Genomic DNA, 25,571 nt, shown 5'->3' with positions numbered 1-25,571 from the left:
CTGAGAGCAGCTCAGCCAGGAGGAACATTCTGTTTAAAGGTGCTTCCCTCAGCCTGCTGTGACCTCAGCACCCAAGGAGCAGAGGCAGGAGGATCACGAGTTTGAGGCGAGCCTGGGCTACACGGCAAGAACCTGTAGCACAAACCAAACGAGATGAAAATGCTGTTTTCAACCAGGACAAACACCACACTAAGTGTGTCATACATTCCTGACAGACTACAGGGCACAACAGAGTGGAAGAATATCAAAGACTCAGCTAGAACTGTGAGAGTTTCCCTAGCACGAGCACTCTGTCAGAAGACAGGCCTGCACCTCTGGCCAGATCCCAGAGCCTTGATCAGGCCTTGCACCCTGAGTTTTCTCTGGGACAGATTGCTAAGAGCTGGGCTGTGGCCTGGCAACACCCTTTAACTTAGGTCCTAACTAGCACATGGCCCCTCCCTGCTTTGTCACGCATGCTGTGTTGAACTACATCATGTGTTGTGAAATTTCTGCCAGTCCCCCAAACTTATGCCATTTCCTTTGTTCTTAGGACTTGTTTCAGCTGCGGGGGAGGGGGAGGGAGTTGTTCTATGAAGGCTATTTTCTGAAGAGGCTCTTCTGCCCCTGCTAGCGTGTCTCTGTCCTTCTCCCTCTCCTTTGTTTTCACTCTTAATGAAGCTCCTCCGCAAGTGAAAGCAGTGGGTCGTGACCCATGGAGGGGTCAAATGATCCTTTCGCAGTAGTCTCCTCAGACTGTCGCAATACACAGATATTTGCATTACACTCCATAGTAGTGACAACACTGCAGTTATGAATTAGCAATGAAAATAATTTTATGGTTGGGGTCAGCACAACTCGAGGAGCGGTATTAAATGGTGGCGGCATTGGAGCACAGAACTGCTCTGAAGGGAGCCCCAGCTTCCCTCTGAGGACCCACAATGCCTAGATCTCCACGTGTTGCATTGTTTGTGCCTAACACTCCCCCTCCCACCTCAGCATTATGACTGGACCCCGGGAACTGCCTCTTCTGAAGGGAATCATGTCAGCTTCCTTCCTAGGCTGATCACGGTGGCTGTTATAATTTTCTTCTTATTACATATAACAAGAATAAGCATGTAGGATTTTAAATAGAGCATGCACTATTCTGCATATTATTTATATAACAATTGAAATGTAGAATAATTATTTTTAGGTGATGGCTTTCTTTTTAAAAAGTTTTCAGCATCAGCTATACATAGATACAGATTTATGATGGATACAGAAATATACAGGTGTATGTGCAATACAGAAACATAGTTTGTTTGGAAACATCTTTGTATTTATTTATGGAGGGGGGCATAGTGTTTATGTGGAGGTCACAGGGCAACTTGTGGGTGTCAGTTCTCTTTCCACTACACCAGCTGAGCCCTGGGATTGCATTCAGGTCACGGGAGTTCAAGGCACTAAGCTACAGTGCCTTCGCCTGCATGGCAGCTCACCATTTAACATAGTTTTAACTTGAAAATGAAATGCTTTGCTGGTAAATGTTTGCTATAAGCTATCATTTCCCCCTTCGCCTGGTATTTAATTACACACTTCAATTTCTTGTGCATGTATGAATTTATCTAAGTATACATTGCTATACATACATATACACACGTGTATATGACATATACTATACATTATGTTCAAGAAAAATAAAATAAATGTGTAAACATGTATATAAGCAGGCATCATGTACACACAGGCATACACACGTGTGTTTAGATATTTATTGATTTTCGGTTACTTCCTGCCTTTGTCTGTGAACCCTGTGTGTGCGATGCCTGTGGAGGTGAGAGTAGAGTGTCAGATCACCCAGAGCTGAAGGTGCTTGCTGTTGTCAGCCACTACCTGGGTCCTGGGAACTGAAGGCAGGTCTGTGGAAAAGCAGCCAGTGCTCTTAATCACTGAGACACCTCTCCAGCTCCTACAGATTAAGTTCTTATTTGCTCTCATGCCAACTTCAACTCGGACCCTCCTTCCTTTAACATTATGTTTCCGCCACGCTCTGAGTCCGTCTGCTTCCTGGTTTCATCTCTTTGCCTGTGCAGTTTGTTCACTGCTGAGCAAAGCGACAGCTAGTCTTAAAATTGTTTTTCTAGACGGGTGGTTCCGAGCTCAACAGGCTGTTTGCATCCTAGGCTGGTGTGATTGTAAATCCCCTTTCTATTTTTATCCTTCCTATATAATAGCAATATCAATCACAATGAAACGGTAAATATTGAATGAGCTAATATGTGTAAAAGGAATTAGAACTTAAGTGGCGTATCTTTCACTGAGAAGTGTTCCATAAAACATAAATACATGCCTCTGACTGTTACCTGATTTTTCATTTTCTCTGAGTTCATTTTTCTGAGTTGCCTAATTAAAACGATTGCTTCATTTACTTTGAAAATTCATGCTCTTTATGCACTTGTCACATAGCCAGTGTGTTTTGGGGCTTATGTCAGGTGTTGGTAATTTTGATAAACAGGGGAGACATCTTGCTGGAAATATCTGGTGAAAACATTATTATTTTATACATTTATATTACATTTAAAAATTATTTTATTATATGAGCATGACTGCTTTGCCTGCATGTATGCCACTTGTGTGCTGTGCCTATGAAGGTCACAGAGGCCTTACACTACCCTGAAACTGGAGTTATAGACAGTTTGTGAGCTGGTTTGTAGATACTTGTAATTCAACCCACATTCTCTAGAAGAACAGCCAGGGCTTTTAACTGCTGGACTGTCTCTCCAGCCCTACACATTTTATCTTTATCTTACTTAATAACATGAAGAGAGATGTATTTTGTAACATTTTGTTTATCAGCACTATTCCTGATATGTGAAAACAAAAACAAAAACTACAAAACCAAAGAGCTGAGGCAATGAGGAAAAGACAGTCCCACAAAGGCACAAGAAAGCTGAAAAAGTCCCATTCTTACTGTGTAGAAGAGAATATGTTCAGATTAATAGTAAATTCTGAAAAGCCACTGGAAAACAGCGCACATGGGGAATTAAGAAGCGTCTGGAACACTGTTACCCTCACTCATCTGAAAGGAAATAAATAAAGACGCAACACCAGTTTTCATCCATGAAATTAAAATGACTAAGGACGTATTGTTCACTCAGAGCGCAGTAAGCTTGGATTCAAGTAGGTCTGAACCCTCTGAGATTGGTTTTTAACATGCACCCATAATCATGAACTTTTCCTCAACTTGGCACAGTGACCAGACTTCGAAAATTCTATGCCAAGCAAATGAGATAGGGCATCTTTCATAGTACCATTCTGTACAGAGCCATTTTCAACCAAAGACACATGCAACAAACACCGAGGGATATCCCCCTGCAGAAGAGTTTAGAAGGCATATACACTAACCATATTCCACCAGCAAACGACACTGCAAATAACCTTAAATAATGTGGAAGTACGTATAATGTCAAGTAAGAGGGGACATAAAGCTATATGACAGCAAGATTTTGTTTATAATATTTATTTTTATTATTATTTATGTGTATTGCATGTGAGTGCAGTTGCCAATAGAGACCAGAAGAGGGCATCGGATCTCTTGAAGTTGGAGTTATAGGCAGTTGTGAACCATGTAATGTGTGTTCAGGAGCTGAATTTGAGTCCTCTGCAATAGCAGCAAGATTTCAATAATTAATACCAAAACAGCTTTAGTGATATTAGTGATATTTATTAAGAACATTTTGGGTAATCTTTTTCTTTCTCTTCCTTATCTGACTTCCAATTTTCAAATATAATGTATATGTAAATGCCTAATTAAAGGAAGGCTTGGGATGGATCTCAGTTGAGCGCTGCTTGCCTAGCATGCATGAAGCCCTGGTTTTGATCCTGGTACCACATAAACTGGGTAAAGTGGCATACGTCTGTAATCTCACACTTGAGAAGTAGAGGCAGGAGGGTCACAAGTCCAGGGTAATCCTCTTGAGGTCAGCCTGGGCTACATGAAACCCTGTTTCTGAGAGGAGCTGGGGGATGGAGATGGCAGTAGAGGGTTACAGTCACAGAGGGCTTGCCCACATGTGTAAATCCCTGGGTTTAAGCCTCAGCACTGAAGGACATAAACACAGAATATGAATTAACAATTCTAGCAAAACAGAACTTGCTAACGTCAAGTCAATTCACCCTTCCCACACAGGTGACTGTTAGGAATTTTACTTGGGTTTGTTTCTGTCCTTAAGTACTGAAGAAAAGTAGGCTACTCCAAGGCCCCTCGTCTTTCTTTATACCTCATTCCCTGGGGCCATCAGTGTATGTCTCACAGCTCTTCTTAATACTGGCCGGCTATTGCTCTTTCCTGAAATCTTCTCTTCCCAGAATGGAGCATTTGTCTTGGACTGTATCACCAGTAGCTATGACAACCCCTGATATCAACAAATCACACAGCAAATTTTTGTTGAATAAATTAAACATAACTCAGGTCTTCTAAATCTTAAATATGGTTTTCAGTCTTTCAGCTCAGCTCAGTATCTTAATTTCCATTTGCCAATATTCTTGAGTTGTGACTCCAGAGAGATCAAATGTGGTCTGGCTAATATTCCTCCCTGGGTAGTAGATCATTAATACCACCCAGGCTCGCATCAATCCCATTGGCAGTCACGTCGGCCTGTGAGCAGTATTGATCTCTGAATTCTGGAGGCTCAAGGCTTTTGTTTAGATGTGTCTGCCCCTAACCCTCCACTCCTGGCGTTGGTCAGCTGTTCTTTTGTGATCCCCATGGAAGTCCTTGTGTGAATCTTCACGATAGTAAGCTCCTTAGGCACAAATGCAAGTATCTCTGTATCCTGCTTCTGTAGGCATGCCTCTCCACAGCCTTAAGGCATATGCTAACATAACCAGCAAACTTTCCGTGTCTTGAAGCTATGGACAGGTTTCTGAGGACAGGGGAACCTTCCTCACAGCTGCAGTTGAAACTTTTTGGTGGTCATAGCAAATTCTTATCTTATATTTTTGGTTCTGAGCCTAGCCTTTAACAGCTGAGCCATCTCTCCAGCCCAGCAAATGTTCTCATAAGTTAACAAAATCTATCATCTACCCTGTAGTTTGTTTGTTGTTTTGCTTTAATTTTACCCACCAGGCATCAACAGAAACACTTATTTCTGCCTATCTGGCATTTAAATGTGCCTCTTCTGCTTCTTAATCATGGGGGACAGAGTACTAAAGTTGATATCCTTGCTTTAAAAACCAAGAAATGTAAACCAGGTATGGTGGTGACTGTCTGTAATCCCAGCATTCCAGAAGCAGAGATAGGTGGATCTCTGTGAGCTCAAAGCCATCCTGTTCTACACAGTAATACCCTCACTCAAAACCAATAAATCTAGAGAAATCACATACTAAGGAAGAAACTTATTCCTGCTCTTCACTGAAGGTGATAGTCTAGCAGTTTACCGAACTGCTGGGTTCTCTACCACCCTTTCTACAAACTGGAGTATCTTGTTTACAACCCAAATATAACTTGCCAATAATTTCCATCAGGACCACTTATTTTCAAGTTGCATAAAAATATGGAGGTGGAGAGATTGCTCAGTGGCTAGAGCACTTGCTGCTTTTACCGAGGACCCACATGGACAGCTCACAGCTATCTGTGACATCAGTTCCAGAGAATCGGATGCTCTCTTCTGGCCTTTGTGGGCACTGAACAAACATGGCACACATATATGGAGGAAACACACACATGAAATAAAATAAACAAATCATTTAAAAAGGAAAGAAAAGGCCAGTAAGGGGCCAGAGAGAGGGCTCTGGGTTAAGAGTGAGTACTTCTCTTGCAGAGACATAGCGCGCGCACACACACACACACACTAATAACAACCCAGATGTACAAAGTTGGGCAGGTTCTGCGGGATAAAGCCTGGGTTGGACTTCCGGCCTCTACACACACCCATGTACACTCATGCATATGCACATAAATGTTCATACGCGAAGACCTTTTATCTCACTTGAACCCGTTTCCTAGTTAGTTAGATCTTCTTGCTGCTTTTCAACCACAGCAAACACCTTCCGAGACCTTGGTTTGGGTCTCTTCCAAGACCTCTCACCCTCAAAGATGGTTAAAAAGTATGGCTTGGTAGCTAGATTCTAGTTGGTAGCTAAGCTTCCAGACCACCGTCTTTCCCCTACATTAAATTAATTTCCGAAAACATAGCATGTCCCACTGTGTTCATCAGCACAGCGACGACAATGTGGTGCTTTCGATTTTCTAATTCACATGGCATTCGTCCCTCCTTGGGGAGGCACGAAGATGGCTTTTTCAGATTTACATACACTCTCAGCCCGTTATCCATGGGGGAGGCCGCCAGAGATCTGCAGGTACTGTCCAAACCCTGCATTTACCTGTTCCTCGATCTATGTGACTATCCACAACTTGCATGTCCTGTGCCAGCTGCTTCCGGGCATCACTTGCTGAGTCTTCACTGAGGCTCCTGCTCTCCTCCCCAAGGCGTTGTTGTTAGGGAGACATTCCCTGCTCCTGTCTTCTACTAGCAAATGTGAAGTATTTTCCATCTTAAATGAGCATTTGCCCTGCAACTGTATTGCAGCCTGACAAGAAAACTAGCTTGAATTTCTTTTTGCTGCTTCATAATTTCATGAATAGAAGATTAATTTTATTATACAGCTTAGCAACTTCAATATATAATTTTTTTAAGTCGAGAAATTCTTTTTTTTTCCCCACTTACATAAAGGACATCAAGGGTTCTATTCAAATTGCCCACATCACTACTTTTGGTCTTGGAGCCACTAATAAGTAAAATAAGCTTAACTGAGCACTAGCACTACAGTTCTAGATAAGTCTATCAGAAAACTGAGGTGGCTACTGAATAGTTAGTAGGGAGCATAAACAGCCCAGACACGCTGAACACAGCCAGGTTCACATCCCAAGGTTAGTATGAGATTCCAGCACCCTCCCACATGAAGTTTCACTAAAATTTATGTTTATGGACTGTTTGCTTCTAAAATGTTCCATTTAATGTATTTGGACCATAGTTGACCATGAGGACAATAGTCAGCTTCCACTGCTATGATAACATACTGGAGACAAACAAAAAAGGAAAGGTTTACTTGGCTCATGGCCTCAGAGGTTTCAGTCCATAGACTCTTGACTCCAGTGCTTCCAGGTCTGTGGAGAGGAAAAATATGGTGGCAGGGAAACTTGCTGAAACAGAGCTGCCCACTGTCGGGAGGAAGCAGAAACACTTTTAATACAGAACCCTTCCTCAAACCTCTGTGAACTATACATCGTAAGTGAATTAATCCCCTTGGCGAAGTCAGAGACCTCAGAAATCAGTCACTTCCCTAGTACCTCTCTGCTGCACTGGGGACACACCTTGAGCAAAAATGATTTGGAGAATATGTAAAAATCAAACCCTTAATAGCATGATAAGTAAAAAATTGGAGGCACCAATTAACCATCTTATCTATTGATCAATCATCTAGAACAGTGGTTCTCACCTTTCCTCATGCTGCAACCCTTTAGTACAGTTCCTCATGTTATGGTAATGCCCAACCATTACATTATCACAACTGTAACTTTGCTACTCTTGTGAATCATAATGTAAATATCTGTGTTTTCCAGTGGCCCTTGGTGACCCCTGTGAATAGGTCATTTGACCTCCAAAGGTGAGAACTGCTCATCTAAAACCCATGCCTTTATCTATCTGTCATCTATTTTACCATCTGTGTATCTATCATATACATATGTATACCTATTTTCCTACCTATCTAACTAAAGATTTCTTCTCTTCATCTTAACTTTATTCATACTCTTGCCTAATCAGCTATAACCTTGAACTTTCCTTGACTCCTTCTAGAATCCATTTTTAGAAAGATCTGTGGTAATACATTCCTAACCATCCTACCCTACATCGCCACCTTTGTTATCTTATCATCCTATAGGGCTCCATAATTTGACTAGAATTCTCTATCTTCAATATTTTCTTTTAGTATCTGTCTTACCACCCCCTCCTTCTTCGTTACAAATCCCTATTTGCCCTTACTGGGTCAGAGGTGAGTCTAACCTCTTCTTTTCTCATTCAAGATCCTATTGCAGTAGTCCCTACCCTAGCCCTAGAGCTCTTCTTGAGTTAAGCTTTAACTTTTTAACTTTTTGAGTCAAACATTAATTTCTTAAAGCTGGTTAAAAAATGTCCCTTATGTGTATAGGTGTTTTGCCTGCACTTATTTTTGTGTCTGGTGTCTTTAAAGGCAAGAAGAGGGTATTGGGTCTCCTGGGACTAGAGTTACAGATAGTTGTTGGTGCTGTGAATTGTACCCAGATGCTCTGGGTGAGCAACCAATGCTCCTAGCCACTGAGCCCCTCCAGCCCCTGTCTTCCTAGCTTTAGCAGGCTTTACAGTTTTGGCCCTCAAGTTAATGCTCCCCACTGTGCTCCTCATATGCTTATCTGGTCTCTGGAGAACTTCCTCTAGCACTTCATAGGAGATCCCATCATGATATTTAATTGTGTATGTCACCTGGAAGTTTCAAATATCAAACATAAATATGCTTCCATAAACAAATAGGCTTCATGAAATGAAGTCGTTTTCTTCCCAGGGAAAGCAGGCACTGAATACAGCTTGCTTTAGCATCTGTGAAACTGTGCAGGACCCAAGTCCAATCAATTAAACCCTGGAAATGAAAGCCAAACAAAACAAGACTAAATGCACATTCTGGACCATACAGGCGCCTGTCCCCTTTTGTTGCTTTTAGACTGCCAGCTAGGAAAACGTTTAGCAGCCAGACTATCGAAGAGAGATTGCAGACCGAGTGGAATTAGAACCCCTTCCTCATGAGTGTGAGATCTGTATATCCTGGGATGTCCTATGCGTCAATGCCTCATCTACTAACATGCCAGGAATATTTGGCACAATCCTGGGATATTGTTTCATATAAAATGTTCTGATAACCAATAGTTATGGAAAGAACTTTGCTTCCCTCACCCCCACATACACGAACTCACAGAATGAAGCTCCAACTCCAATGTGACCGCATTAAAAACCAGGGCCTTCCCAGATGTTATCAGGACAGAATGAGATCATAATATGGCTCTAACTCAGTAGATTGATATCGGAAGAAAAAGGAGAAGAAGAAGAAGAAGAAGAAGAAGAAGAACAACAACAACAACAACAACAACAACAACAAGAACAAGTAGAACAAGAAGAAGAAGAAGAAGAAGAAGAAGAAGAAGAAGAAGAAGAAGAACAACAACAACAACAACAACAACGAGAACAAGAACAAGAACAACAAGAACAAGTAGAACAAGAAGAAGAAGAAGAAGAAGAAGAACAACAACAACAACAACAACAACAACGAGAACAAGAACAAGAACAACGAGAACAAGAACAAGAACAACAAGAACAAGTAGAACAAGAAGAAGAAGAAGAAGAAGAAGAAGAAGAAGAAGAAGAAGAAGAAGAAGAAGAAGAAGAAGAAGAAGAAGAGGCAGAAACAATAGGCCATGTAAGGACACAGCAAGAAGGCCACTTGCAAGGCTAGAAGAGAGATGGCAGGAGAAAGCAAGTGTGCTACACCTTGATCTTGGACCTCTGGTTTCTTGGGAGAAAAAAAGCTAACTTTCTCCTGATTAAGCTAACTTGTTTGTGCTCTTTCGTATGGTGGTACTTCTAGCAGACTACTCTCTCTCTCTCTCTCTCTCTCTCTCTCTCTCTCTCTCTCTCTTCCTTCTCCTTCTCTTCCTTCATCTCTCCTTCTCTTCCTCCCTCTCTCTTCTCTCTCTTTTCCAACATCATCAGACAGGGTTTCGCAGTCTACCCTGGGCTAGAATTCCTGTATAGCCTAGGCTTGAACTCATGATTCTCCTGGATCAGACTCTTGAGTGCTGGGACTGCTGGCATGTGGGGTTCTTAGCATCTAAACTAGTCCTTATTCCTAAGCCTCTCTGTGATGTTTTGGCTTGTCCTCTAAAGCCTTAGGGCTCGTAGATGGAAGTTTCTCCTCTGAAGGTGCAAGCTGCTGTGAACAGCTTCCTCCAGGTCAGATGCCCTGAGCAGCTTCCAAGGCTTGTTTGTAATGTCTGGGTGATCCTGTGGGCCTCTATTCACCATCTGCCTCCTCTGGTTTTCTTTCTTGGTTTCTCCTTCCTTATTTTTTGTCCTTCACTTCCTTGGCTGATTGGCTGGATAACGGTCCCCCACTGGAATTTACATTCTAATCTCCAGAACCAATGAAATGTCTCCTTACCAACAAAGAAGGATTTATAGACATGATTAAACAAACATTTTGACTCAAATCCAAGATTATCTGACTGGTCCCAATGTCATCACCGCTGTCTCAGTTCCTTTGCATTGCTGTGATAAAACACCATGACAAAAAGCAGCTCGAGATAAGAAGGGTTTATTTGCCTCACAGCCCCAGGTCAGAGCTCATCATTGCCGGGAAGTCAAGGCAGGAACTCCAATCAAGAAGCACATCACATCCACAGCCAAACGGAGAGACAAATTACCATGCCATGTACTGCCCGTCTGCGTGCAGCCCGCTTTCTCCACTCTCACACAGTTCAGGACCCTCTGCAGAGGGAACAGCGCTGTCCACAGTGAGGCTGGGACTAACCGCTTGAGACATTCTTTCACTGACATGCCTGCAGCCCAACACAGTATCTCACTGAGACCCTCTTCCGAGGCGACTCTAAGATGCTTCATGCTGACAATTAAGGCTAACCATCACGACCACCATCCACCTAAAAGGGAGACAAAACAGGGGAGATGATGACACAACACACATTGGTTAAAAAAAAAAAAAGCCAAGAGCCAAAGGATACACGAGGCATCAGATGACAAAGCCTTACCTTAGAGTCTCCATGAAGAGCCCAGTCCAACCATCTGAAACTTTGGACCTGCAGATGTAAGGTAAGAAATGTTAAGATACTAAGCTAGGTTCAGAGGAAAAAAACACACAGCAACTGTCTGGGAAACAGAGTGAAGAATCTCAGTGTTTTCCAACTGTTGCCTGTGAAACACGGGAAACAGATTTTCATTTTAATAAGATCTCCACTGATGATAATCACAAATTCGCTACATGAAAAAATTCTAACATCCTACCAGGCCAGAGGAGAATAAAGGAGACACTCCTGGCATTTCTTTAGTAAGAGCTTTGTGTGTGGCTTGGCCAGTATTGTGCTGTGATAACAAAAGGGTGGAGACTGTAATTCACAAAGAACAGAACTTTCTTTGGTTCTTGGTCCTATGAATTGGGAATTCAAGGCCAAGAGGCAGTATCAGCAGAGACCTCTTGCGGTGCTTTAACGTGGTGGAAAAGCTCAGGTCTTTCTATCTCCTTCTTCTTTCATAAGATTCCCTGTACTCTGCCCAAACTTTGGCTATGAGTCTCAGCATCTGCTTTGATACCCTGCTGTATAGAGTCATTCAGAGGCCCTCTGTGGTAGGCTCCTGTCCTGTTCCCTGTTTTCTCCCTCTTCTGATGTCCATCCTCTTTGCCTTTCTGAATGAGGATATTACCCAGAGTTCTCCTTCTTGCTTAGCTTCTTTTGGTGTACAGATTTTAGTATGTTTATCCTATATTATATGTCTAATATCCACTTATAAGTGAGTATATATTCTGTGTGTCTTTCTGCTTCTGGGATACCTCACTCAGGATGATCTTTTCTAGTTCCCACCATTTGCCTGCAAATTTCATGATTTCCTTGTTTTTAATTGCTGAGTAGTATTCCATTGTGTAAATTCCTCAACTGAGAAGCAACTGGATTGTTTCCAGCTTCTGGCTATTACAGATAAAGTTGCAACAAACATGGTTGAGCAGATATCCTTGTCATATACTTGAGCATCTTGGATATATGCCTAGGAGTGGGATAGCTGGATCTTGAGGAAGCACTATTCCTAGTTATCTGAGAAAGCACCAGGTTGATTTCCAAAGTGGTTGTACAAGTTTACATTCCCACCAGCAATGGATCAGAGTTCCCCTTTCTCTACATCCTCTCCAGCATGTGTTGTCACTTGAGTTTTTGATCTTAGCATTCTGATGGGTGTCAGGTGAAATCTCAGGGTCGTTTTGATTTGCATTTCCCTGATGGCTAATGGGGTTGAACATTCAATATTCCTCTATTGAGAATTCTCTGTTTAGCTCTGTACCCCATTTTTAATTGAATTACTTGTTGCTTTTTAACTTCATGAGTTCTTTTTATTCTGGATATCAGCCATCTGTCAGATACAGTGTTGGTGAAGATCCTTTCCCAGTCTGTAGGCAGTCGTTTTGTTTTGATGACAGTGTCCTTTGTTTTACAGAAGCTTTTCAGTTTCATGAGGTCCCATTTATTGATTGTTGCTCTTAGAGCCTGTGCTGTTGGTGTTCTGTTCAGGAAGTTGTCTCCTGTGCCAATGAGTTCCCTACTTTTTCTTCTAACAGGTTTAATGTGTCCTGTTTTATGTTGAGGTCTTTGATCCACATGGACTTTAGTTTTGTGCAGAGTGATAAGTATGGATCTATTTGCGTTTTTCTACGTGAAGACATCCAGTTAGACCATTTTTTGAAGATGCTGTCTTTTTTCCATTGTATGGTTTTGGCATCTTTGTCAAAAATCAGTGTCCATAAGTGTCTGGGTTTATTTCTGGGTCTTCAATTCAATTCTATTGATCCACCATTCTGTTTCTATGCCAGTACCATGCAGTTTTTATTACCATTGCTCTATAGTACAGCTTGAGATCAGGGATGGAGATACTTCCTGAAGATCTTTTACTGTAGAGGATTGTTTTAGCAATTCTGGGTTTCTTGTTATTCCATATGAAGTTGAGAATTTTTCTTTCAAGGTCTGTAAAGAATTGTGTTAGTAAGTTGATGGGAATTGCATTGAATCTGTAGATTACTTTTGGTAAGATGGCTGTTTTTACTGTTAATCCTGCCAAGCCACGTTCATGGGAGATCTCTTTATCTTCTGATATCTTCTTCTATTTCTTTCTTCAGAGACTGGAAACTTTTTTGTCATACAAGTCTTTGGCTTGCTTGGTTAGGGTCAAGCAAGTCTTTTGTGGCTATTGTAAAGGGTGTTGTTTCCCTAATTTCTTTCTCAGCCCTTTTGTTTTTTTTTGTATACAGGAGGGCTACTGATTTTTTTTTTTTTTAGTTAATTTTGTGTCTAGCCACTTTGCTGAAGGTGTTTATCAGTTGTAGGAGTTCCCTGGTAGAACTTTTGTGGTCTCTCACGTATACTATCGTATCATCTGCAAGTAGTGATACTTTGACTTCTTCCTTTCCAATTTGTATCCCCTTGATCTCCTTCAATTTTCTTATTGTTCCAGCACGGAGTTCAAGAACTATGTTGAAGAGATATGGAGAGAGTGGGCAGCCTTGCCTTGTCCCTGATTTCAGTAGGATTGCTTTAAGTTTCTCTCTGTTTAGTTTGATGTTGGCTATAGGCTTGCTGTATATTGCCTTTACTATGTTTAGATATGTGCCTTGTATCCCTGATCTCTGCAATACTTTAAACATGAATGGATGTTGGATTTTGTCAAATGCTTTTTCAGCATCTAGGGAGATTATCATGTGGTTTTTTTCTTTCAGTTTGTTAATATGGTGGATCACATTGATGGATTTCCATATACAACCACCCCTGCATACCTGGGATGAAGCCTACTTGGTCATGGTGGATGATATCTTTGATGTGTTCTTGGATTCAGTTTCCAAGTATTTTGTTGAGTATGTTTGCATCAATGTTCATAAGAGATTGGCCTGAAATTCTCTTTCTTTGTTGGGTTTTTGTGAGGTTTAGGTACCAAGGTGACTGTGGCTTCATAGAATGAGGTCAGTAGTTTTCCTTCTGCTTCTATTTTGTGGAATAGTTTGAAAGGTGTTGGTGTTAGCTCTTCTTTGAAGCTCTTGGTTTCATTGATTCTTTGAATTGTTTTATTTGTTTCTAATTTATTGAGTTCAGCCCTGAGTTTGATTATTTCCAGTTGCCTAGTTCTCTTTGGTGTGTCTGCTTCTTTTTTTTTTTCTAGGGCTTTCAGGTGAACCATTAAGTTGCTGGAATGAGATGTTTCGAATTTCTTCTTGAAGGCACTTAGTGCTATGAACTTTCCCCTTAGCACTGCTTTCATTGTGTCATATAAGTTTGGGTATGTTGTGCCTTCATTTTCAGTGAATTCTAGGAAGACTTTAATTTCTTTATTTCTTCCCTAACCCAGCTGTCACTGAGTAGTGAGTTGTTCAGTTTCTATGTGTGTGTAGGCTTTTTGTTATTTCTGTTGTTGTTGAGTTCCAGCTTTAGTCCATGCTGATCAGTCAGGATACAAGGGACTATTTCAATCTTCTTGTATCTGTTTAGACTTGCTTTGTGACCAACTATATGGTCTATTTTGGAGAAGGTTCAATGAGGTGCTGTGAAGAAGGTAAATCCTTTTGTGTTTGGGTGAAAGGTTCTGTAGATGTCTGTTAGGTCCATTTGATTCATGACCTCTGTTAGAGTCATTGTTTCTTTGTTTAATTTCTGTTTCATTGACCTGTCCTTTGTTGAGAGTGGGGAGTTGAACTCTCCCACTATTAATGTGTGTGGATCTATGTGTGGTTTAAGTTTTATTAATGTTTCTTTTACAAATATGGGTGCCCTTGTAATTTAGGGCATAGATGTTTAGGATTGTGATGTCTTCCTGGTGAAATTTTCTTTTGATGAATATGAAGTGTCCTTACCTATTTCTTTTGATTAATTTTGGTTGAACGTCCATTTTACTAGATATTAGAATGGCTACTTCTGCATGCTTGTTGGGTCTATTTGCTTGGAAAACTTTCTTCCAGCCCTTTACTCTCAGGTAATGTCTGTCTTTGTGAATTTAGGTGTATTTCTTGTATGCAACAGATTGCTGGGTCTTGTTTACGCATCCATTCTTTTAGTCTGTGTCTTTTTATTGGAGAATTGAGAAAATTGATGTTGAGAGAGATTAATGACCAGTGGCTGTTAGAGCCTTTGATTTTGATGTTGTCTGTAGTAGTGTGTTTGTGTGCTTGGCTACTTTTAGTTTTGTTGTAGTGAAGTTATTTATTTCCTGTGTTTTCCTGAAAGTAGTTAGTTTTGTTGGGTTGTATTTTTCCTTCTAGTATCTTCTGTAACGCTGGATTTGTGTGTAGGTATTGTTGAAATTTGTTTTTGCCTTTGAATATCTTGTTTTTTCCATTTATGATGACTGAGAGTTTTGCTGGGTATAGTAGCCTGGGATGACATCTGTGTTCTCTTAGGGTCTGCATGATATCTGTCCAGGCCCTTCTGGTTTTTGTAGTCTATGTTGAGTAGTCTGGTGTGATTCTGATGGGTTTGCCATTATATGTTACTTGGCCATTTCCCTTTGAAGGTTTTAGTATTTTTTCTTTGTTTTATATACTTACTGTTTTGATTATTATGTGGCAGGAGGATTTCCTTTTCTGCTCTAATTTATCAGGTGTTCTCTAGGCCTCCTGTATGCTTATAGGCCTCTCCTTTAAATTTTCTTCTATGATTTTGTTAAAAATATTTTCTGGGACTTGGAGATGGGAATCTTCTTTTTCCTCTATTCCTATTATTCTTAGGTTTTGTCTTTTCATGTTGTATTGGATGGTTTGTGTCAGGAATTTTTTAGATTTATTATTTTCTTTGCCGGATACTTTGATTTCTTCCATTATATCTTCCATACCTGAGATTCTTTTTTCCATCTCTTGTAGTCTGTTGGTTATGCTTACCTCTGTAGTTCCTGTTTTCTTTCCTAAGTTCTTCCTCTCCATTATTTCCTCCGTTTGTGTTTTCTTTAATTTTTCCAATTCTATCCTCAGATCTTGAACCTTTTGTTGATTTCCTTCACCTGTCTGACTGTATTTTCCTGTTTTTCCTTCAATTCCTTCACCTGTTTGTTTGAACATTCCTGTTTCTTTTATTTCATTCAGCGATTTAATCATTTCCTCTCTGAAGGCCACAGACTGTTTGGTTGCATTTTCCTTTATTTCTTTACGGATGGCTATAATCTGTTTGACTTTATCTTCCTCTAATTCCTTATGCATTTTATTTGTTTCCTCCATTATCCTCTTCATAAGCACAGATGTAAGGTCATCTTCTTGAATTTCACTTATGTTAGGGTGTCCAGGGCTACTTGCCCCTGGATAACTGCATTTTGGAGATGCCATATTGCTTTGCCTTTTGTTGGTTGTTCTTTTATGCTGGCCTTTGCCCATCTGGCTGTCTCAGGTGTTGGCTATAAATTTCTGGGGCTTGCTGGAATCCTGGAGTGGGGAGAATCCCCTTGGCAGGGTTCTGAAGGAGGTCTCCTCAGCTTTTTGGGTATGATTAACTGAATAGCAGTACTTCTCAGGAACTGCTGTAGTTTACCTTAGGCATATGGACTTGTGTGGTAACTGTGGTCATTGGTAGTCAGGAAAACTCTCCTCTCACCAAGAGAATTCCTGGAGATAGCTTCCCTGATGCTGAATTTCTTCCTCTGAATTTAGTGAGCTGCTGCTGCTGTTCTTAAGTTGTGTTTGCTGGGCATGGCCCTCTGAAGAACCAGGGGCCCCTGTGGTTTCATCAGTTTAGCTAGGGATAACTTGGAAAAGTATTGGGAGCTGATCCAGTGGCTCTCAGGCTTCTGTAGGTCTGAGGTTGGAGCTCTGTGCCCCACTACCCTAGCCGTAATCAGTAGAAGGTGAGCACAGCACTCATGTGTGCAGCCGGAGGCTAGAGCCTGGAGCCTGCGGGAACCCAGTGGGAACCCAGAAATTTTTCTGGAGCTGGGTATCCTGAGGTCAGACCTGAAGCTTCCCTCACTGTGGGGTTTCCTCCCAACGGGAAGACCCAGTCTGAGGTATTTTGGGGTCCACAGTTCTGTCTGGGACAGCGAGTAGAGCACACAGGCACTCTGCCTCGCTGGCAACTGTGCGCCTGGGCACCCACAGGAACCCGGGAACTTATCCCGAGAACTTTTTGGGGGGTGGGGGAGAATCGGCTGCGTGCCCTGAGGTCAGATCTGCTGTTTCCCTCACTGTGTGGTTTCCTCCCAACAGGGAAGCCCAGTGTTTGGTGCCCTGGGACCCACAGTTCTGTATGGGATGGTGAGTCGGGTGCTCAGGCAGGTCTCTGGGCTGGAGGCTGCTCACCCCACTCTGGGCTGGCAGCTGAGTGCCTGCTGGAACCCTGGACCTTTACCCGGGATTATCTGGGCGACCTAAGGTCGGTCCGGATTGCTTCTTTCACCGTGGGGTTTTCTCTCAACTGGAAATCCCAGTCTCAACAGGGCCCACAGTTCAGTTTGGGACAGTGAGCATGCAGGCTTGTGGCTTCTGGCTGTTGACAGAGTGCCTGCCAGGACCCAGGAACTCTTCCGGGGTTTAGCTGGGTGACCTGAGCCCCACTGATTCCTACATCGTGGGGTTTCCTCTCACCTGGGAAACACAATCGCTGGTGTTTTAGGGCCCAGAGTTCCGTCTATTCGTCACTGTGCAGTCCCTGCTGTGCTGCTGGTCAGACACAGAGTCCTCCTGGTGCTGCCATCTTGTACGCTCCCCTTTACTTCTTCTAATCTAACTACCTTATAGAACATTCTTATTTTAGCACCTTTGCATCGGCTGCTTTCCTTTCCTATAAACTCTTTCCTGAGAAAGTCCCAGGACTAGTCTCTAGTAAAGAATTTGGTCAAGAGGCAGGAAAGATCACTTAGTGGTTAAGAGCATTTGCTGCACTGGCGGAGGACCCAGGTTTTCTCCCCACATGATCACATTGCATCTCCGGCCTCGGGGTGTGTGCTGCTCTCTCCTGGCCTCTGTGCACACGGCACTGTGTGCTGCATATACAGGCCAGCAAGCACATACATGAAAATAATCCAAAAAGACTTCTGTCAACTGTCATTTTCAAGGTAAAGAGAGTTGTGCTGGCTACCTAACTTAACCTGAAGTTGTAGGCAGCCAAGTTGGCTTAGCATGTAAAGGCATGTCCTCCGCCCAGCTGGATGATTTGAGTCCAATTCCTGGGACCTACATGGTTGACAAAGAGGACAAATTCACCTAAGCTGTCCTTTGATATGCACACAGGTATGGTGGCACTTGTGTACACGCACACAAACTTGGAGTTCCGCCCCCAAGCACACATGAGTTACCACTTGTATTATTATTGTTATTATTATCTTCATAACAAAACTCAAAATTTACTCATCATCATTATTTTCTCTTTTTACTAAAGTGCAAGACATGCAGGGGCAGCAATTTTTCTTTCTTCCTTGCTGATGAATCCTGGCAGGGAAAACCAACCGACAGAATAAAGTTATAGTCAATATAAATGCCTGAAGATAGATGGATCCTTCAACCTCCTAATTATTGCATAGTTGGAAGGAATCCATAAATCCAAGCAGTTCTTCCTCCAGTGACTGCTGAGCCTGAGCCCAGAGGTGACAATCTTAATTGTCCATTTCCATCCTAAAAACCAGGCCCTGAATTCAATGTGGCCATCTGGGCCCTGCTGGAGACCTAAGGTGCCAACAGGGTCTGTTTTAAACTGCGAATGTCACATTTTCAGACTTCTGACACCCAAGATTCCGATAACTTCGTTTATCCACATCTCTAGTTCTAACCCTGACATGGATGCCAAAAGCTTAAGGCCCTGGTGTTTTTGGTCAGTGTCCCCATTCCTCCCCCATCCTTTCTGATATCTTGCCTGAACATATCTGCTCCACTTTAAGCAATATGGTCTTGATCCCATTAACAAATGTCTGATTTCTAGATAGCACAGACCTCACAGATATTCATATTGACTAGCTTGTGTAAGCCAGCCCTGTCTTTCTGTGACTGTGGAGTCCACTGGTGGTTATTCCATTGGCTCACCCATCCTTCTGATGGTGGTTGACCTGTTGAGCTCCTGAAATCCAAACAAAGTCAGCTCTAGCTCCACAACAAGTGCCTTGTAAGATACTCCCATGAAGCATCTAGATGGCACCCATCCTCTTGGACTGTTTTTAGTGAGTCTGCCCCACTTCATCACATCCCAAGGGAACTGCTGATCAACAAAGATGCCCTGCCTGACCTCTGCAGCTTCTTTTCCCTTCCAGCTTTGCCTCAAGCTTTGACCAGCCACTGTCCATCTTCTTTAATATCTTTGAGTGGACTTCTGGGATACCCACCTCTGGCTGTGGATTTGGGAGTTACACAGGTCTGTAATTCACCTCTGTCTTTGCTGTTTGATGGCTATAGAATTATCCTAGCTCCGGTCTCCTCAGCTTCGAAGCTGTAATAACAGTAACTGCTATATTGCTATGAACCTTAATGAGACAGCAATGGATGTCTAGGATATGCATCTGCTTGTGCTGAAATTTTAGTGAGGGTTTTCATAGCATAAAATTTTAAAACATTAAGTAAGCTGGCCACAATTTGAGGTATTCAGCAGTGGTTCTCAAATGTAAGTGAAATTTATTAAGTAGTATAATGGTACTTTTTTAAATTTTTTATTTAACTTTTATTAATTACACTTTATTCGTATAATGGTACTTAAATCATACTGTGGGCTTGGTCAACTTGACACAAAACAGAGTCACCTACGAAGAGGGAGCCTCAATTGAGGAATTGTCTCCATCATATTAGCCTGTGGATAAGTCTGTGGGGGCATTTTCTTGATTAATTATTGATGTGGGTGGGTCCATTCATGAGTAAGTAGGCCTGGGTTATATAAGAAAGCATGGGAGAGCCATGGGGAGTAAGCCAACAAGCAACATTCCTTCACAGTCTGCTTCAGTTCCTGCCCCATGTTCCTGGTTGAGTTCCCATCATCAGTAACAGATGATGAGGTGAAATTGTAAGTCAAACAGATCCTTTTCTTCCTTTTGGTCAGTTTGTTTGTTTGATTGGTTGTTTTTTTGTTTGTTTGTTTGGTTGGTTGGTTGGTTTTGTGTGTGTTTTTAATTTAAATTTATTTATTTATTTTTATTTATTCACTTTACATCCCAATTGTAGCCCTCTCCCTCATCTCATCCCAGTCCTGCCTTCTCTCCCACTTCCTCTTATCCCTCTTCCCTAGTCCTCAGAAAGGGGAGCCCTCCTCCCCTACCAACTGACCCCAGCCTATCAGGACTTCCTGCAAACTCTTCCTCTGTGGCCTGGCAAAGTCATTCTGCCAGGGAGAAGTGATCAAAGAGCAGGCAACAGAGTATATGCCAGAGACAACCCCTGCTCCCCTTACTAGGGAACCCATATGGAGACTGAGTTGCCATGGGCTACATCTGAGTAGGAGGTCCACATCACAGCAACAGAAAACAAAGTAGGACGCCTGCCAAGAATGTATGGTCTGACCATAAAGAAGCAATCAGGAAAATTAAGAAATTGGAAGAACATTATATACAACAAATAGCCATACTCTTCTAAAGAAAGGGTGTCAGGAAGGGCAAGAGCATGAGTGTGGATTAAGGAGACTGAGAAGATATAATGACCAAATGTTATGTAAACCACATTGTACACTAGATATTTTTAAAATAGCACTGAAGACTGAGAATAACTGACAGCGTTTCAATATGTGGATAAAACACGCACACAACACACATATACACACACATGCAGTTTTTTGAGACAGGGTCTTACTTTATCCCAAGCTGACATGGGATTCATTATGTACCCCAGGCTGGCTTCAAACTCATAGCACTCCTCCCGTCTCCAGGGTGTTGGGATTATAGGCCTGAGGCACCATGACTAGCTTAGAAGGTATTAAATATTACATTGATTTTTTTGAGTTTGACAATGGCATTATTTCATAAGTTGTCTTATGGAGTGGTAATGCTGAAATACTTAGAATGAAATGTACCAACTCTTAGAATCTTCTCTCTTACAATTTACAAAAGTGTGTGTGTGTGAGGAAGAGAGAGAGAGAGAGATACACACACAGAGACAGAGTCAGAGACAGAGAGAGGACAGTAATTGAGGCAAAACACTGATAAATAGTGAAGCTAGAAACACTGAAGTTATTTGTTCTTTTTTACAGATTTCACATGGACTATGACATCTTAGTTTTATTTTTTTTCTTTTTCTTTTTTTTCTGTGTAGTGTTGTAGATTGAACTTAAGGCCTCATGCATGCTAAGCAAGTGTTCTACCATGACCTATATCCACAGTCCTGGACATTTTCTTTTAAAGTGAAAATTTGTAAACATGTTTCTGAGAGATTTATTGAAAGTGGAATTGCTTAAGAAAACAGAGAATCAGTTCCCTACCAACTAGTCCAATTTCATGGCAAGTCACGTTCCCGGAAACTCTTCTGTCAATCTCATTGAGAATGATGTTTCTCACAGTTGGGAGCTTTCTTAGAGGAATCTTGAAGTAAAGATTTTCTCCGTGTTTTTGAGCCAAGTGTTCCTTCAGGAGCCCAGTTTGCTTCTCCTGAGGAATGGGGGATGCTGACATCTGAGACATTCTGAGCATCCCCCTTGCTGTCTACATTCTGGGCCTGAGAAGAGGGAAATGTGGGATATCAGAGTCTTTCATATCAACCCTCTTCCCCTAAATGCTGCTTTGCCTTGCGGTCACTGGAGGTCTCTCTCCTCTTCAGGGAGCACCATACGCACGAGTCTCACTCTTACTTGGTACTTTTGTTCGTGCTTGGCCTTTTGGAACATGAGTGGCAGCAGTTCTCACTGGAGTGTGTGGAGGTTGACTTGATTCTCAGCTTGGCAACGTTTAGAATCACCATGGGAACAAGTCTGATTAGGATAATTGAGGTGGAGAGACCCACCCTAAATCCTACCTGCTGGGGTCTGAGACTAAATTAAAAGGAGGAGGCAAGCTTCCAGCAGCATGGGTCTCTGTCTGTGTGTCTGTCTCTCTCTCTTTCTCTCTCTCTGTTTCTTGACTCAGCATAATATGACCAGTCACCTCAAACACCTGCTCCTGTGACTCCCTGCCACGGTGGCTATACTCTCTAACCGAGGGCCAAGTAAGCCCACCCTTCCTCAAGATGCCTTTGTCAGCAAGCAAGGTAACAGATACACCCTGAGACCTAACACACCCTTGTGAAGAGGTTGTTGCCGTTGTTGTTCTGTTTTGTTTTAACTCAGCCTTAAATGATTCTGATTTGCTCACAAGTTTTGATGGGGAAATCTCACTGATTTGTAACCCCAGGTCTTTTGGAAAACACAACTCAGGGATTAAAGAATTCTTTGTGGGAACAAAATGGATCTGGTAGGTTTGTTATACAGGGTTAGGCTCCTAGTTCATTCTTGGAAAGAAACAATGTAAAGCAGAGACTTAACTCATTCCATGCTATGGATTGCTAGGAATTTGGGGACTACCCCTCAGCTCTAGGCAGAGCCAGGAGGGAAGCCAGAGAAAAGGAAAGAATCAGTAAGAAGATGCTGAGGCTTCCTATACCCAAGCAAAGAAGAATTAGAAGCTTAAGAAAGAACAAAGTCGGGGGGAAATCTTGGTCAATTAGGTTGACGAATAACTTCCAGGAGCACTGTCTGACATGCAGGCTTGGCCGCTGTGTGGAATTATTCTCTGTTGTCTTGGGTACAGCTTTCTCTTACGATCACCTCGAGTTAGTGGCACTTCAGGGAATGAATAGAACGTAATTGGTTCTGCCCCTGAAGTGCGGAAAAAAAAGGGATGAGATGGCAATTGTCGGAGATGAGATGGCAAATAATACCAATACATAGAGTGAACACACACACACACACGAGAGAGAGACAGACAGACAGAGACAGAGACAGGGAGTGGACACCATGGTGTCATGTGTCTGGAAGTGGGATGTATCAGGGACTTAAAAATTTTTATTTAAATAATAAAGGAAGGATGACCAGGAGGATGGGTGACTAGGGGATATCAGGGTTATGCACAGCCATCTTTGTCTTAACTTTTGTCATGACATTTCTGAGCTGAGTCTCCCACCTAACATTTCCTAAACAACATCTTTCTTAGATTTGCCTCCACAGAAATGACTGAGTCACTATGTCCCTCTCCAAGCCTGGCCTCTTATTGTCCACCCGCCTTTCAGAGGCGGCCCATTGCCTGCGCAATAGCGTGGTGTGTAAGAGGCGTGCTCTCAATCTCTGTCATTACCGTCTGTGGGGGGTAATTAAGGCAGATTTCTAACTCTTAGCTACAGCGTATCTTGTGACTGCGCTGTGAGTCAGAGTTGGCTGCGCGAAGGTTACTGTTTATCCTCTTCTGTAAGAAGCCAGCCGTGGCAAGCATCGTCATTTCTCTCTGCCTACTTTCAAATCTTCCTTGGGGCTTCTTCCTGTCAGCTTGATTGTTATGTGTGGTGATGTCATTTTTTTTCTTTCGCATTTTCTACCAGCGTTTTGGATCTCTACAATTCCATTCATAAAAATTCATTATCTCTAAAAATATATTTTGCATTATATTCTTTTTTTCTCCAGTAGAATTTATACTGTCATATTATATATAAAATTGCTTAACAGATGGTTCCAGTACTCTCTGAGTGATTCATGGTGTTTTTTTTTTAAACTATTTATTTTTCTTTTATGTGTATGAGATCCCCTGGAACTGGAGTTATAAACAGTTGTAAGCCACCATGTGGGGTGCTTGGAGCTAAACCTGGGTCCTCTGTAAAGTTAGCTAGAGCTCTTAACCAGTGTGTGTGTGTGTGTGTGTGTGTGTGTGTGTGTGTGTGTGTGCGTGTGTGCGGGCATGTGCAATGTCCATGGAGGCCAAACACTGGATCCTCTGGAGCTGGGATTTCAGGTGGTTGTGAGGGGCCCAACATGCATTCTGGGAATGAGCTTGGGTTCTTTGGAAAAGAAACAAATGCTTTCAACTCCTGGATCATTTCTTTAGCACTTTCTTTTTTTCCCCTTTGTTCTTATGATTGGATCATCACCATTAATTAGATAACTCCCATCAATAAGGTTTCAAATTGACTCTACAGATATGTCCAGTGGAGAGCTAAGTCAATCCAATGATAGTTTTAATTTCAGTAACTTTAATTTTCATTGTTAGCATCCACAGTTGGTATTTTGACACAGTGTCTGTTTTTCTACCAAGATGCTTTACTTGTTTACTCTGTTAATTTTCCTTTAAATCCTCGACTGTATGTGTAATAATTTTCTTAGTCTATCTGCTAATCATAGACATTACTTTGTATTTTTTTCTTTCTTCTATTACTCCTCTTTTTTCTTGTTATGCAGACCTATCATTTTCATGTTCCTTTAAATGCCTTATCATTTTTATTGAAGACTAGATGTTTTCAATGACACCTGACAGATGGGGAGACCTGCCAGACGTTACGAGCCTGAATGGCTGATGGGATGATTCTAGTCTATGTCAAGTTGCCGTAAACTAGAAATACCTAGTAAGGAGCCACAGCTGAGGAATTTCCTGATTGCCTCAACTGTTGTGAAAGGACTCATCCCCCAAATGCGGAAGCACCTCCTGCTAGCAGCCCGGGCTTAGAGGGTACGCAGGGCAAGCTTATTTTCTGTTTGCTTCCTTGGCCGTCCCTCTTGTCACCGAGTTGATTTGCCCTCACTCTCACTGCTGCTGCCTCCTTCAGTGATACATGGACCAGCTTCTCCAGCTTCCCTTTTTGACTGAGGACCAGTGGCTTCCCAGAAACCCCGAAGGGACTCCTGGGGCACCTGTCCTCACAGACGGCAACTACCGGGCTATTGGCTTCACCTATGTGATGCAGCTTCTGTGAGACGGCTCCAGCTGCAGGGCATCCAGGCTCAAGACCGAGCAGCTACCAGGATTTTCCTTCTTGGGTAAGATTCAGCTAGTGCTAGTGTTTCAACATAAGCTGATTTAATAAATTACACACGCACACATACGCACGCACACACACACACACACACGTTCATTTAGAGAAGTCTGACTAACACAATATGTAGTCAGATCAGCAGCCACACAATTAAGCCTTTGTTCAATTACTGTGGCAGTGAATCAAGAGGACACAAGAGAATAGTGTCAGCTCTCCTGATGTCCATTCTCCCCAATGGAAAGGCACCTTGTGAAGGGCAGATGAGTAATTGCAGCCAGGAAACAAAAGGCTTCTGCGCTTTCCTGAATCTAGGGGCTGGAGTGAGGAGAGGAGGGAAGGAAGGGATAAGAGTAGAAGAGTCTATGTCAGGAACCTGGTAACTAAGACCTGAGCAGACATGCTTGGACAGGGTCTCAGCTGAAGCCCACCTCCACTCACCATCACGGGGCCTCAGAGACAGAGGTACTTACTTAGCCTGCAGGTGTGCACAGGAACATGCCCAGCCAGGGTGGCCAGCTGGGGTGGCCATGTGGCCTCTACAGCGAGGATGCAGTAGTCAGAGAGCAGACAGGAAGCGGGACCCGGATTCAAGACTCAAGGCCCGCCCTCGGAGACCCACTCCCATCACAAGGAGAGGGTCTCTGGGTCCCAACTGCACCTCTCCTCAGAAACCTTTGGGTATAGATGACACCAAGCCTGGCATAAGGAGAGCAAGTGTCCCCCCTCCCCCCAGTGACAGAAAAGACACAGCACTTTCTCCAGCTCAAGGTTGGGAGAGCAGGTGTGGAATTTTAACCTGGAGTCACCTCCCCAGCAGCGGGTTCAGTTCCTCTGTCCCTCCGGAGTACAGTCTACTTTTTAAAAGCAGGGGTTAAGTTGGAAGAGTCAAACTC

The sequence above is a fragment of the Meriones unguiculatus genome, chromosome 5 (assembly GCF_030254825.1).
Source record: "Meriones unguiculatus strain TT.TT164.6M chromosome 5, Bangor_MerUng_6.1, whole genome shotgun sequence".
Classification (NCBI taxonomy): Eukaryota; Metazoa; Chordata; class Mammalia; order Rodentia; family Muridae; genus Meriones; species Meriones unguiculatus.
The sequence above is the reverse complement of the archived record's forward strand: the minus strand, read 5'-3'. Positions refer to the sequence as shown.